The sequence below is a fragment of the Mercenaria mercenaria genome, chromosome 6 (assembly GCF_021730395.1).
Source record: "Mercenaria mercenaria strain notata chromosome 6, MADL_Memer_1, whole genome shotgun sequence".
Lineage (NCBI taxonomy): Eukaryota > Metazoa > Mollusca > Bivalvia > Venerida > Veneridae > Mercenaria > Mercenaria mercenaria.
The window spans coordinates 29,147,110-29,159,286 of record NC_069366.1 but is presented as its reverse complement, the minus strand read 5'-3'; positions in this window follow the sequence as shown (position 1 = coordinate 29,159,286).

Sequence of the window (12,177 nt, the reverse complement as noted above, 5' to 3'; positions counted from 1 at the left end):
TAGATCTAGGATGGGACTTTCACGAGTTGGCTCCTGGACTACTTGGGTCAGATTACTGTCAAATAAGATATTTATGAATTCCCTGTAGAAGGACTGATATCTACAGTCTGAAGTTGGGACAATGTTTGACCAATCCATTTTTGGCATATTTAGATCCCCACCCACCCAGATGGTTGCTTTGGTCTTTGATGCCATAGAGAGAGATTTATTGAACTCCTCTAGGCTGTGAGGGTCATATTCTTTGGGTTTATAATAGGCACAGATAAGAAGGGACTTTAATCCTTTCAATTTAATTTTGACCCACAGATTTTCACAGTCTGTATTGAGATGGGTCATTTCTTGGGCAATCAGGCTATTTTTAACCGCGATGAATACGCCTCCGCCTGCCTGATTTTTCCTATCTCTCCTAAAGGGGGTGTAGTCCAGGGCGGGATTGAATATTTCATTGTTGTAATGTTTGGGGTGAAGCCAGCTTTCGGTGCCAATGATACTATCTGGATTAGTAGATCTTACCATATTTTCATAGTGTAACCTTTTCTCAACAATGGAGCGGCAATTAACAACAAGGACAGTAAGTGTACGCCGAACTGTGTTTTTGAATGATTGCTTGCGTTGTTGTTGTGGCTGACTGTGAGATGGATTGTGCTTGTTGTTCTTTGGTGTTGAAGTGACTGGGTGATTAGTATCTTGGACTGATGATGCGGGAATGTGTGATGGGCTGGAAAGGTCTGTGACACTGAGATTGCTAAATTTGTTAGGAGTTGTAAATGATTCAATGTTTGCTAGACTGGATAATGTGATGTTCATGTTATTACAAAATAAACACTTCCATGCCCCAACTAGTGAATCAGTTCCAAGGCGGTCGTACATACTGTCAGAGATATTTTGACAATTGGCATGGTACCAGGTGAAACAGAAATCACATTCTACACCTTTGCAAGACCATGTCACAGGCTGCTCACAAGAACCGCAAGGGAAGATAGAGGATGTATTACCAACAACCTCAGGGATCTGGGTCGGACCAGGGTTTGACTCAATATCGATTGCAAGGACCAGTAATAGTAAACTCAGGAATAGTACTATCTTGTATGAGCATTTTTGTGTAGATTTCAGTCTGAGAAATTGCCAGAGTTTGATGGAACTACATACGAGCAGCAGTTTTGATTTGAGACAGAGGGATTTTATGTCTCTGTCACACCTACCAAGATCATTGACCTGGGCTGAAACTCTCATAAAGCCTACTGCAACAAGGATGTGGGACAGACAAAGCAGTACAATAACTTTGGGATGACAAACAGCTTGTTAAAACATGTAAAACATGTGAAATACCTGAAAAATTTGTAAAAATTTCAAACCGGAAGTTGATAAACAAAAGAACCTAAAGAATGACCTACGACCTCAAGCAAGCTGTTTGGAAGAAAAGATGTTTCTTTCAGATTGGACTACCAAAAATGATACCAAAACTATTGCAAATGCAATTTGGATGTTTGTTTTCACCTTTAAAATAATCTCACCACTAAATAACCTTGTAAAAAAAGCTGAAAAAAAAAGATTTTAGTCGAGAATATAGATTTTAGCTAGTGGCGTATGCGCATGCGCAAAACTCCTTTTCGTCTGGGTCTGGATTAATTAAACTGGGCGAGTCTACTTACTTATTACTTGAGGACGAAAAAAACGTGTTTTTTAAATGTTGCTCTTAAAAAAGGGTGGCGGTTGAACTACTAAAAGTACAACAACAGTTAATTCACAACAAATCGTACGGTATGTTTTATAATCAATAGAAGCTAGTCGTATTTACGCTTAAGAGACCTGTTTCACCCACAAGTAAAGAATTCACAGGTCCATCATGAAATATTTTCCCCAGCACACATATACTTGTCCTATTCAAAATGATCGCGGCCGAAAAACATGGGGATAAACTTACAGATTACAAAAGAAAAACAGTAACACATCCGGCTTCGCCTAAACAACTGATAAATGTTGTGTCGATTTTGTATTAACGTATAAATTTATAATCAATCGATAGGGCAACCTTACGATTGCAAGCCTGGCACATCATGCATTAGTGCATTAGTTGATTGAGCATAAGATAATAATAGATATCATGTAAATAACACATGTGATAAACATTCATGTAAATGCAACCTATTATACAAATACTGTAATAAATCACACACTTTAATAAATCTCTGATAGCCCGACAACACTAATACGAAAACAGCCTTAAGCGAAATCAATGTAAATAGTACCGACATCCCGTTATGCAGCTATGACTCATACTATAAACAAGAGGGCCAAGATGGCCCTAGGTCGCTCACCTGAGAAACACACCATAACACAACATATTAAACAGAGTAAACATGTTTCATTAAAATTGGAGCAAACATCTTGAGTATAAGTAAGTATTTTCTTTGATTTGACCTAGTGACCTAGTGTTTGACCCCAGATGACCCATATCAGAACTTGACCTAGATTTCATCAAGGCTATCATTCTGATCAAATTTCATGAAGATCAATTGAAAAATACAGCCTCTATCGCATACACAAGGTTTTTCTTTTATTTGACCTAGTGACCTAGTTTTTGATCCCAGACTACCCAATTCAAACTTGACCTAGATTTCATCAAGGCAACCATTCTGACCAGATTTTATAAAAATCCAGTGTAAAATGCAGCCCCTATTGCATACATAAGGTTTTTCCTTGATTTGACCTAGTGACCTAGTTTTTAAACCCAGATGACCCATATTCAAACTTGACCTAGATTTTATCAAGGCTATCATTCTGACAAACTTTCATGAAGATCAATTGAAAAATACAGCCTCTATTGCATAAAGAAGAGTTTTCTTTGATTTGATCTAGTGACCTAGTTTTTGACCCAAGATAACCCATAATCAAAATTAATGTAGATTTTATCAAGGCAATCATTCTGACTTAATTTCAGGAAGATCAATTGAAAAATATAGCCTCTATCGCATACACAAGGTTTTTCTTTGATTTGACCTAGTGACCTAATTTTTGACCCCAGATGACCAATATTCAAATCTGACTTAGATTTCATCAATGCAATCATTCTGACCAAATTTCATGAAGATCAATTGAAAAATACAGCCCCTATCGCATACAAAAGGTTTTTCTTTGATTTGACCTAGTGACCTACTTTTTGACCCAAGATAACCCATTTTCAAATTCGGCCTGTATTTCATTAAGATTGTCATTTTGACTTAATTACAGGAAGATCAATTGAAAAATACAGCCTCTATCGCATATACAAGCTTTTCCTTGGATTTGACCTAGTGACCTAGTTTTTAATCCCAGATAACCCATATTCAAACTTGACCTAGATTTCATCAAGGCAATCATTCTGACCAAAATTCATGAAGATTAATTAAAAAATACAGCCTCTATCGCATACACAAGGTTTTTCTTTGATTTGACCTAGTGACCTAGTTTTTGACCCCAGTTGACCTATTTTCAAACTCGACCTAGATTTCATCAAGGTAATCATTCTGACCAAAATTCATGAAGATTAATTGAAAAATACAGCCTCTATCGCATACACAATGTTTTTCTTTGATTTGACCTAGTGACCTAGTTTTTGATCTGAGATGACCCATTTTCGAACTCGGTCTAGATTTTATCAAGGTAATCATTGTGACCAAATTTCATGAAGATCAGTTGAAAAATACAGCCTCTATCGCATACACAAGCTAAATGTTGACAGACGACAGACAGACGCCGGACATCGAGCGATCACAAAAACTCACCTGAGCATTGCTCAGGTGAGCTAAAAATATATAGTTGAAATGATGTGCATGAACTTAGCCAGAGCAGCCAGAATAGCTAACTAACCCTAACCATAACCCTAACACTTCTGGCTACTATGGTAGAAACACTTGAATTTAAAAATCGAAGGAAAGAAAATACTTTTATTTGTAATATGTTTAAAACAAAATATCTAATTAATGCATAACTATTGAATATGATCTGAAGAGAAAAACGTCTTACCAGTGTACTGACATATTTAATGTGAGGCATCTCAGACTGTAAAAATCCAACGATACATGGTAGTATCTTTTGAATCCTTTACCGGTGATTTATTTTAAACGATTTGTTGACATAATCTACATGCCAATACATTCAAAGTGTCATGAATGGATATATCTTTCATATCGGGTTAATATATCGCGCACTATTTAGATAAGAAGTTGTAATGTAATGGCCTGTTATTTTATTATTGTGGGCCTGTTACTTTATTATTATGACATGTTCATACTTAAATTATTATTTTATTTTAAAGAGAAGAAAGAAAGGAAACTGTAATATAATGGCCGTTCAGGACATAGTTATAAAGTAATATAGAAACAGTCCAGTATTCTAAAATATTGCTTCTCCGAAGTTTCATACACATGTATAATTGTATATTGCTTATCTTAAGGTTAACATAGTACAGTTCTTCTCTGTACCAGGCATACAGGTAGCCAACTGGACGCTGGCATATTTCCATTATACATTGCAGATTCATGCAGATTCAGCAGTCCGCAGAATGTCGTATCACCATATTTGTAATAACGCTCGGACATGATAGCTAATTACCAACAATGCTCTTGGGTATTTTTCCTATATAACCCTGATTAACCAGGAAAAGCTTAGAACGGCACGGGGAACCGAATTGAATAGACTCTTTTAGTTATTTGGGCTAAAACACCTTGGGTTAGCTATCATTGTCAGTGCGTCTCACTTTTCCTTAAGAACTTGGGTTGAACTTTAAATAAAAACTGTTGACTTTCAAAGTGTTGTTTACTATTCCTTGTCACCGGAGTTTATTACGTGACAAAGTAGCATAACAAAAACAATGTAAAACCACAGGTCGCCCAACATGACATAAAAGAAAATGTTGGCTGCTCGTTTTGATCCAGTCTGTTCATGGAACACAGTGAAAATGCAAGCTATCTTTCACACCATCTAGCCCCAGGTTGAGCAGTTATTCACATAAACACATGTAACAAGTGAAATACACCCGCAGAAGTATTCATATGGCGATGCACATTGCACTTTCAATTATGAAAAAAAAAATGCAATTCCATGAAAAGCGCCGGATGGTCCCGAGAATAACTGATTAATTTTCCCTGAACAAAAACACAATCTGCAGTTCTATACAAACTGGAATTAATATAGGAGATCTGAGGTGATGGAGCCCTAAGATAAAATTAAAAGAAAACAGACACCATGTCCAACAGTATCCAAAACCATAAAAGTGAGAGTATTGTTACTACCCATGCCATAATGTTCAAGCTGAAAAAATATGCGGTGCAGTTAATGTAAAACAGCATAAATGTCGTACTGAACGACCGGAAGTGATCGAAATATAACAGCTCTCATTGCATCTACGGAAAGACCATTTACGGCTGCTACTCAACACAAACAAAACTGCTGTGATGATGAAATAGAACATGTGGAAAAACCCCAGATCTACCAATAGTATTCGTAACGCCATAGTAGTTTTGATATAATTTCATATTTCTGCATTCTTTTGAGGTCACGATAATTGCACTAGATGTTTTATGGCAATTCTCATATCATTTTTATATCTATCATACGTTGATTGGGTGCAATTATTATTGGCGAGACTCATTTATGCGAGTCTTAAGAACTATCAAATCACATGTGTCGTCAACGCCTGAGAATACATTATGTAATTCCTATATTTTAGCGGAAAAACATGTTACTGAGGCGCCATTGATAGATAGCTTTATGTATATTTGCCATAATATAACGAAAATGTAAAATTATGTTTTACTTTTATTCCTTTTTGTTTCAACGTTTTAGAAATATTAACAACTTAAAGGTTAATCATATGGTTGAAATAAACATACCTACATTCAACAAAAATATAAATATCCGAGAAACTGGTATAAATCTTTGTATTTTTGATCTTTTAAGAAGAACATAATTGTAAGACTTTATGTTAAAAGGTAGCAGTTGGTAGTTTCCAGCCACAGATTCGAATTGGTCAAAATCTGTTATTAGAGATAAAACCATGAAGTGAAGGCTGTTTTGAAATATTTGTTGATGTGAGTTTTTGATTAACAAGTTTAAGAATGGTATGTTGCAGAAATTCTGGCAGATGCGAATGTAAGCTTGATGGCATTATTTTTGTTTAAGGACGGATTACACCAAACCGGAAGTGACTACTCAGTGTTACATGTGAAGTAGTCCAAAATGTAGTTCCATGCTATGGATGAAATTTGGTATAATGAGTGACATGAGGAGGTGACAGTTAAATTTTTGGCTTATTTTTATTGCTTATAGTATTGAGAATAGATCTAGACCATTTTCATTGTAAAGGAGGGGTCCCAGTTAGGTGTCTGCGCAAAATGTTTTTTGATTTTATTTATACTTTGTGGTAATATACCTACATGTATTAAGTTTCATTAACAAGTGTTACTGTTACCAGTTTTGACTTACTTTTATAGATATTCACATTTAAAGTGGGTGGGGTAATCTGACATGTGACCAGCCAGAAACACAATTTCTGTTATTTTTTTTAAATTGTTCGAACTTTTTACCTGAAACTTTCATGATAAAATAACTAAGCAATGGCCATTCACACAACATGTTGCATTTTAAATTGTACTGAATACTTTTTTCATCACAGAGCCACAAAGTGGTCTAGTCAAATTTACTGATTTTCAATGGACGAACTTCACCCAAATGCTTAAACATTTTTTATTAGTTGAGATATTAAGGTGTTATTTTCAGCAGATATTGTAAACTAAATAAACATAAAAATGACAGTATATCAGTGTACTCTGATTAATACTGGAAGAGTGGTACACTCTCAAATTGGGAAAAAGTGGGTGGGGTAAATAAATATTCGAAGCAACACTACTAAAATTGTGCAGTTGTTACGAAATGGCCTCAAGTTGTCTATTACTATCTTAATTGTGCCCCCCATGAGTGGTGGGGGCATATAGATTTGCTCTTGTCCGTGCGTCCGTCCGTCCATCCGTTCGTGCGTCAGTCCGAAGTTCGCGACGCGCCTAGCTCAAAAAGTATTTGATATAAATTGATGAAACCTTGCAAGAATCTTTATCATGATATGGACTTGCGCACCTTCTATTTTTCGTCTGGCTCCCCCCCCCCCCCCCCCCCCCCCCCCCCCCCCCCTCAATTTTAGAGTTACTGCCCCTGAAATAGTAAAAAATGCACATTTTCACCTTGTGACACGCCTAGCTCAAAAAGTATTTGATATAAATTGACGAAATCTTGCATGAGTCTTTATAATGATATGAACTTGCAAATCTCCTATTTTTCGTCTGGCTCCGCCCCTAGTTTCTAGAGTTATGGCCCCTGAAATAGTAAAAAATGCACATTTACACTTTGTGACACGCCTAGCTCAAAAAGTACTTGATAAAGATTCAGGAAACCTTTTATAGTCTTAATCATGATATGAACTTGCGCATCTCCTATTTTTAATCTGGGTCCACGCCCTATTTCTAGAGTTATGGCCCCTGAAATAGTCAAAAATGCACATTTTCACCTTGTCACACGCCTAACTCAAAAAGTATTTGATATAAATTGATGAGTGTTTATCATGATATGAACTTGCAAACCTACTATTTTTTATCTAGGTCTGTCCCCTATTTCCAGAGTTATGGCCCCTGAAATAGTAAAAAAATGCACATTTTTACCTACTTATGTGCCTTACTCAGAAGTATTCTCGGTGCTTTACTCAGAAGTATTTAATATAAATTCATGAGACCTTGCTTGAGTCTTTATCATAATGTGACCTTTGCACACATGGCATTCTTCTTGAGAATTTTAGCATTCATTACAGAGTTATGGCCCTTGAAATAGCCAAAATAGTGGATTTTTTGTTTGTGATGCTCATAGCTCAAAAAGTATATGGTATAGAATAATGAATCCTTTTCATATTTTTTGAGGCTATACCCCATTAAGACTGCAAACCATTGAATTATTTCCTCTTATTTGTGACAAATGTACCAGTCGGGGGTGGGGAGGCCACACCATGTGTCCTACAGACACATTCTAGTTTGATTAAATACAGACTTGGTTGATAATTTAAAAAAAAAAATCTCTTTAATAAGACTTTATACATGTGTGCCATGGAAAAATCAATGCAGAAAATTTAATGTTAATTTGAACAATAGCTTTCCTCAAAATATACTGCCTCAGGCAAAACCTTTTGTTAAATACTTTGAGCTTTCAGGGTTAATTTGGTTTTGTCTACATGTCATGTTCAAGGTCCATGCTTTTTCCATGACACACATGTATAAAGTAGGAAATGTTTTGTTAAAATTTATCAATCAAAGCTGTATTTAATAAAATTAAGATAGTAATAGACAATCTGAGGCCACTTCTTAACAACTGCACAATTTTAGTAGTGTTGCTTCGAATATTTATTTACCCCACCCACTTTTTCCCAGTTTGAGAGTGTACCACTCTTCCAATATTAATCAGAGTGTACTGATATACTGTCATTTTAATGTTTATTTAGTTTACAATATCTAATGTGAATATCTATAAAAGTAAGTCAAAACTGGTAACAGTAACACTTGTTAATGAAACTTAATACATGTAGATATATTACCACAAAGTATAAATAAAATCAAAAAACATTTTGCGCAGAAACCTAACTGGGACCCCCCCCCCCCCCCCCCATTTCTTGGGGCATTTTTAGAGGTTGATATTTCTCAGATCAGATTATTTTTCTTATATACAACATAACATGTCAATATTTTTCTATTTTTGATAAGAAGACATGTTATACTAAATGACCATATATGGTTTTCATTTCATTGAAATGCTCTAAAGTGCTGAAAATAAGGTCTGAATGTTTTGTTATTAATATGAAATAAATAAGGAATTGAGTTGGTAGAATGTAACCTATAAGTTGTGCAGGGGTAAAAATTGAAACTTGTTTAGATGTGGCTGTAAATAGGCTAGTTTGGCCAGATTATGATAGAAAATGACAATTTCAGTGCAGTTTAGCAGAGAAAAAGAAGAAAAACTAAAAATATTTCAAAATCACTGTTTACGGGGTGTATTTTTTTCAAAAAATGCATATTTATTGACTAAATATTGGTAAGTTTTAGGTGTCAGGGGTGAGTTTGGGTATATTTTACAGTAACAGTGTGTGATTTGAGTGCAGTTTATGGTAAAACTTAATTGATAAAATATGGCAAAAATAAGCTCAAGCATGGAAAAGTGGTCAAAAATGATGTCGCGACAGCTTTTTTCCAGGAAATTTGGCGCGCTAGCATACGTTACTGAAAAAGCCATAAAACCTTGAAACACATTTTGAGTATGAAAAATTTTCCTATAACTGCTTGAAATGCGTATATACCACTATCAGCATTCAGCTTCACTGTCAAATAACATATAGGCCTCACACAGTTGAAAATAGTGAAAAAAGTAATCGGTTGTCAGGTATTTTTGTCCAGCTCTGCAAGTAATACTTGAAACTGAGTACTGAATGCATGTGGCCATTTGGCTCTATCATTTCCCCTAACATTTTCAGACCACTTGGAAAAATGGCTAATTAGGGCTGAAATGTCATGTATTTTCGCAGGCTGAAATTATCTTTCAGGTGGCTTGGGGATTTAAAAATCTATGCTTTGTATGACGTTTACTATGTATTTTATTTCTTCTTCAAGTAAGATGTAAACAGGTATTTTTTTATTTTCAGGTCTGCATCTCGTAAGATATCGGAAGCCGCCGTCTGACTTGGCTACATCGCTCGGAAGTCCGAAGTACTAAAACAAGAGGGTCATGATGACCCTGGATCGCTCACCAGAGTAATATTTTCAAATGTCAAACTGATGATTTTCAGAAATTTTTTGGAAAATTTTCCAATGTACAATCAAGTAACCCCTGGGGCGGGGCCAATTTTACCCCGGGGGTCATGATTTGAATAAAGTTTGTAGAAGTCGACTAGGCAATATTACACATCGAATATCTAAGATCTAGGCCTTCTGGTTTATTTTAAGCAAATTTATGAAGATTTCCCAATGTACAATAAAGTAAACCCTGGGGCTGGGTCAATTTGACCCTGGGGGTCAAGATTTGAACAAATTTTGTAGAGGTCCACTAGGCAATGCTACATGTCGAATATCTAAGCTCTAGGCCTTCTGGTTTATTTTTAGAAAATATTGAAGATTTTGTTATGTACAATCAAGTAACCCCATGGGGCGGGGCCAATTTGACCCTGGGGTCATGATTTGAAGAAATTTTGTAGAGGTCCACTAGGCAATGCTACATGTCAAATATCTAAGACCTAGGCCTTTTGGTTTATTTTTAGAAATTTTTTGAAGATTTTCCTATGTAAAATCAAGTGACCCCTGGGCGGGGTCAATTTTGACCCTGGGTCATGATTTGAATAAATGTTGTAGAGGTCCACTAGGCAATGCTACATGTGAAATATCTAAGCTCTAGGCCTTCTGGTTTATTTTAAGAAAATTTTGAAGATTTTCATATGTAAAATCAAGCGACCCCTAGGGCGGGGTCAATTTTGACCCCGGGGGTCATGATTTGAACAACTTTAGTAGAGGTCCACTAGGCAATGCTACATGTCAAATATCTAAGCTCTTGGGCTTCTGCTTTTTGAGAAGAAGATTTTTTAAGGTTTTCCTATGTAAAATCAAGTGACCCCTGGGCGGGGTCAATTTTGACCCCGGGGGTCTGATCTGAACAAATTTTGTAGAGGTCCACTAGGCAATGCTACATGTGAAATATCTAAGACCTAGGCCTTCTGCTTTATTTTTAGAAATTTTTTGAAGATTTTCCTATGTAAAATCAAGTGACCCCTGGGGCGGGGTCAATTTTGACCCCGGGGTCATGATTTGAACAACTTTAGTAGAGGTCCATTAGGCAATGCTACATGTCAAATATCTAAGGTCTAGGGCTTCTGGTTTTCGAGAAGAAGATTTTTTAAGATTTTTCTATGTAAAATCAAGTGACCCCTGGGGCGGGGTCAATTTGACCCCGGGGTCATGATTTGAACAAACTTGGTAGAGGTCCACTAGGCAATGCTTCACACCAAATATCTAAGCTCTAGGGCTTCTGGTTTTTGAGAAGAAGATTTTTAAAGTTTTTCCTTTCGGTTGCCATGGCAACCAGAGTTCTGCATGGAATTCAATTCTTTGAACAATTTTTAGAGAAGACCATCCAAGGAACATCCCTGTGAAGTTTCATCAAAATTGGCCTGTTGGTTTAGGAGGAGATGTTGTTTAAAGGAAAGTGTGGACGGACGGACGGACGACGGACGGACGGACGGACGGACGGACGGACGCCGGACGGTGAGCGATCACAATAGCTCACCCTGAGCACTTTGTGCTCTGGTGAGCTAAAAACCGGCATCTGCTACCAAATGCTCTCTAAATATTCTTTTATTGTCTCCCCTTTCAAAACTGCTGCGTTCTAGCGGTAAGGGGAACAAATGTATATATTTTAGTTAAAAATATCTTGTAAAGTGGTTTGACCCTTTTTGTTTGTAAACAGACAGATATTCTTCCCTTGAAAAACCAAAAACAACCATAAAGATAATAATAGGGTGAGTTTGCAAGAACAATTGAAAGTGATGTTTCGATAATTATTCAAATGACTGTTGGTTTAGGAACTATTTTAACTTTAGCTTGCATTTTACATTTTGATATAGTTGTGCAATTTCCATCTAGTCACATGTTTCTTAAAACTATGTTATGCCTGTCAGGGTCATGTCACCAACACAAAGGACCACAATGGAAATAAAGTTAGTTTTCTCTTATCATGTAATCCTTGTTGATGGTGTGCCTGTCGTGGCTATTTATAAGTTCATTTACGCATTATATTGTATTTACTATACATGTTGTTTTTAATGTCCATGTATGTGTACTACTTACCGAAATAACCTTAAATCTAATGTGCAACACCCTTATTTCTGCAAACTTTTTTCGCAGACTGTCAGCAAAAGTACATCAAATAGGCTTCATTCCACAATGTTTCACACAGTTCAAAAGTAATATCCAAAATTTATAATTCCTCTCTTCAAAGATAACTTTTTTAAATCCAGAAATGTTTAATATAAATCCTTCAAATAATTATTCTAAATATTAATATCCAAACTGGTAATAATATGTTTTTAAGAAATACAGGAAAGTTTCATCAATGTCTACAGTT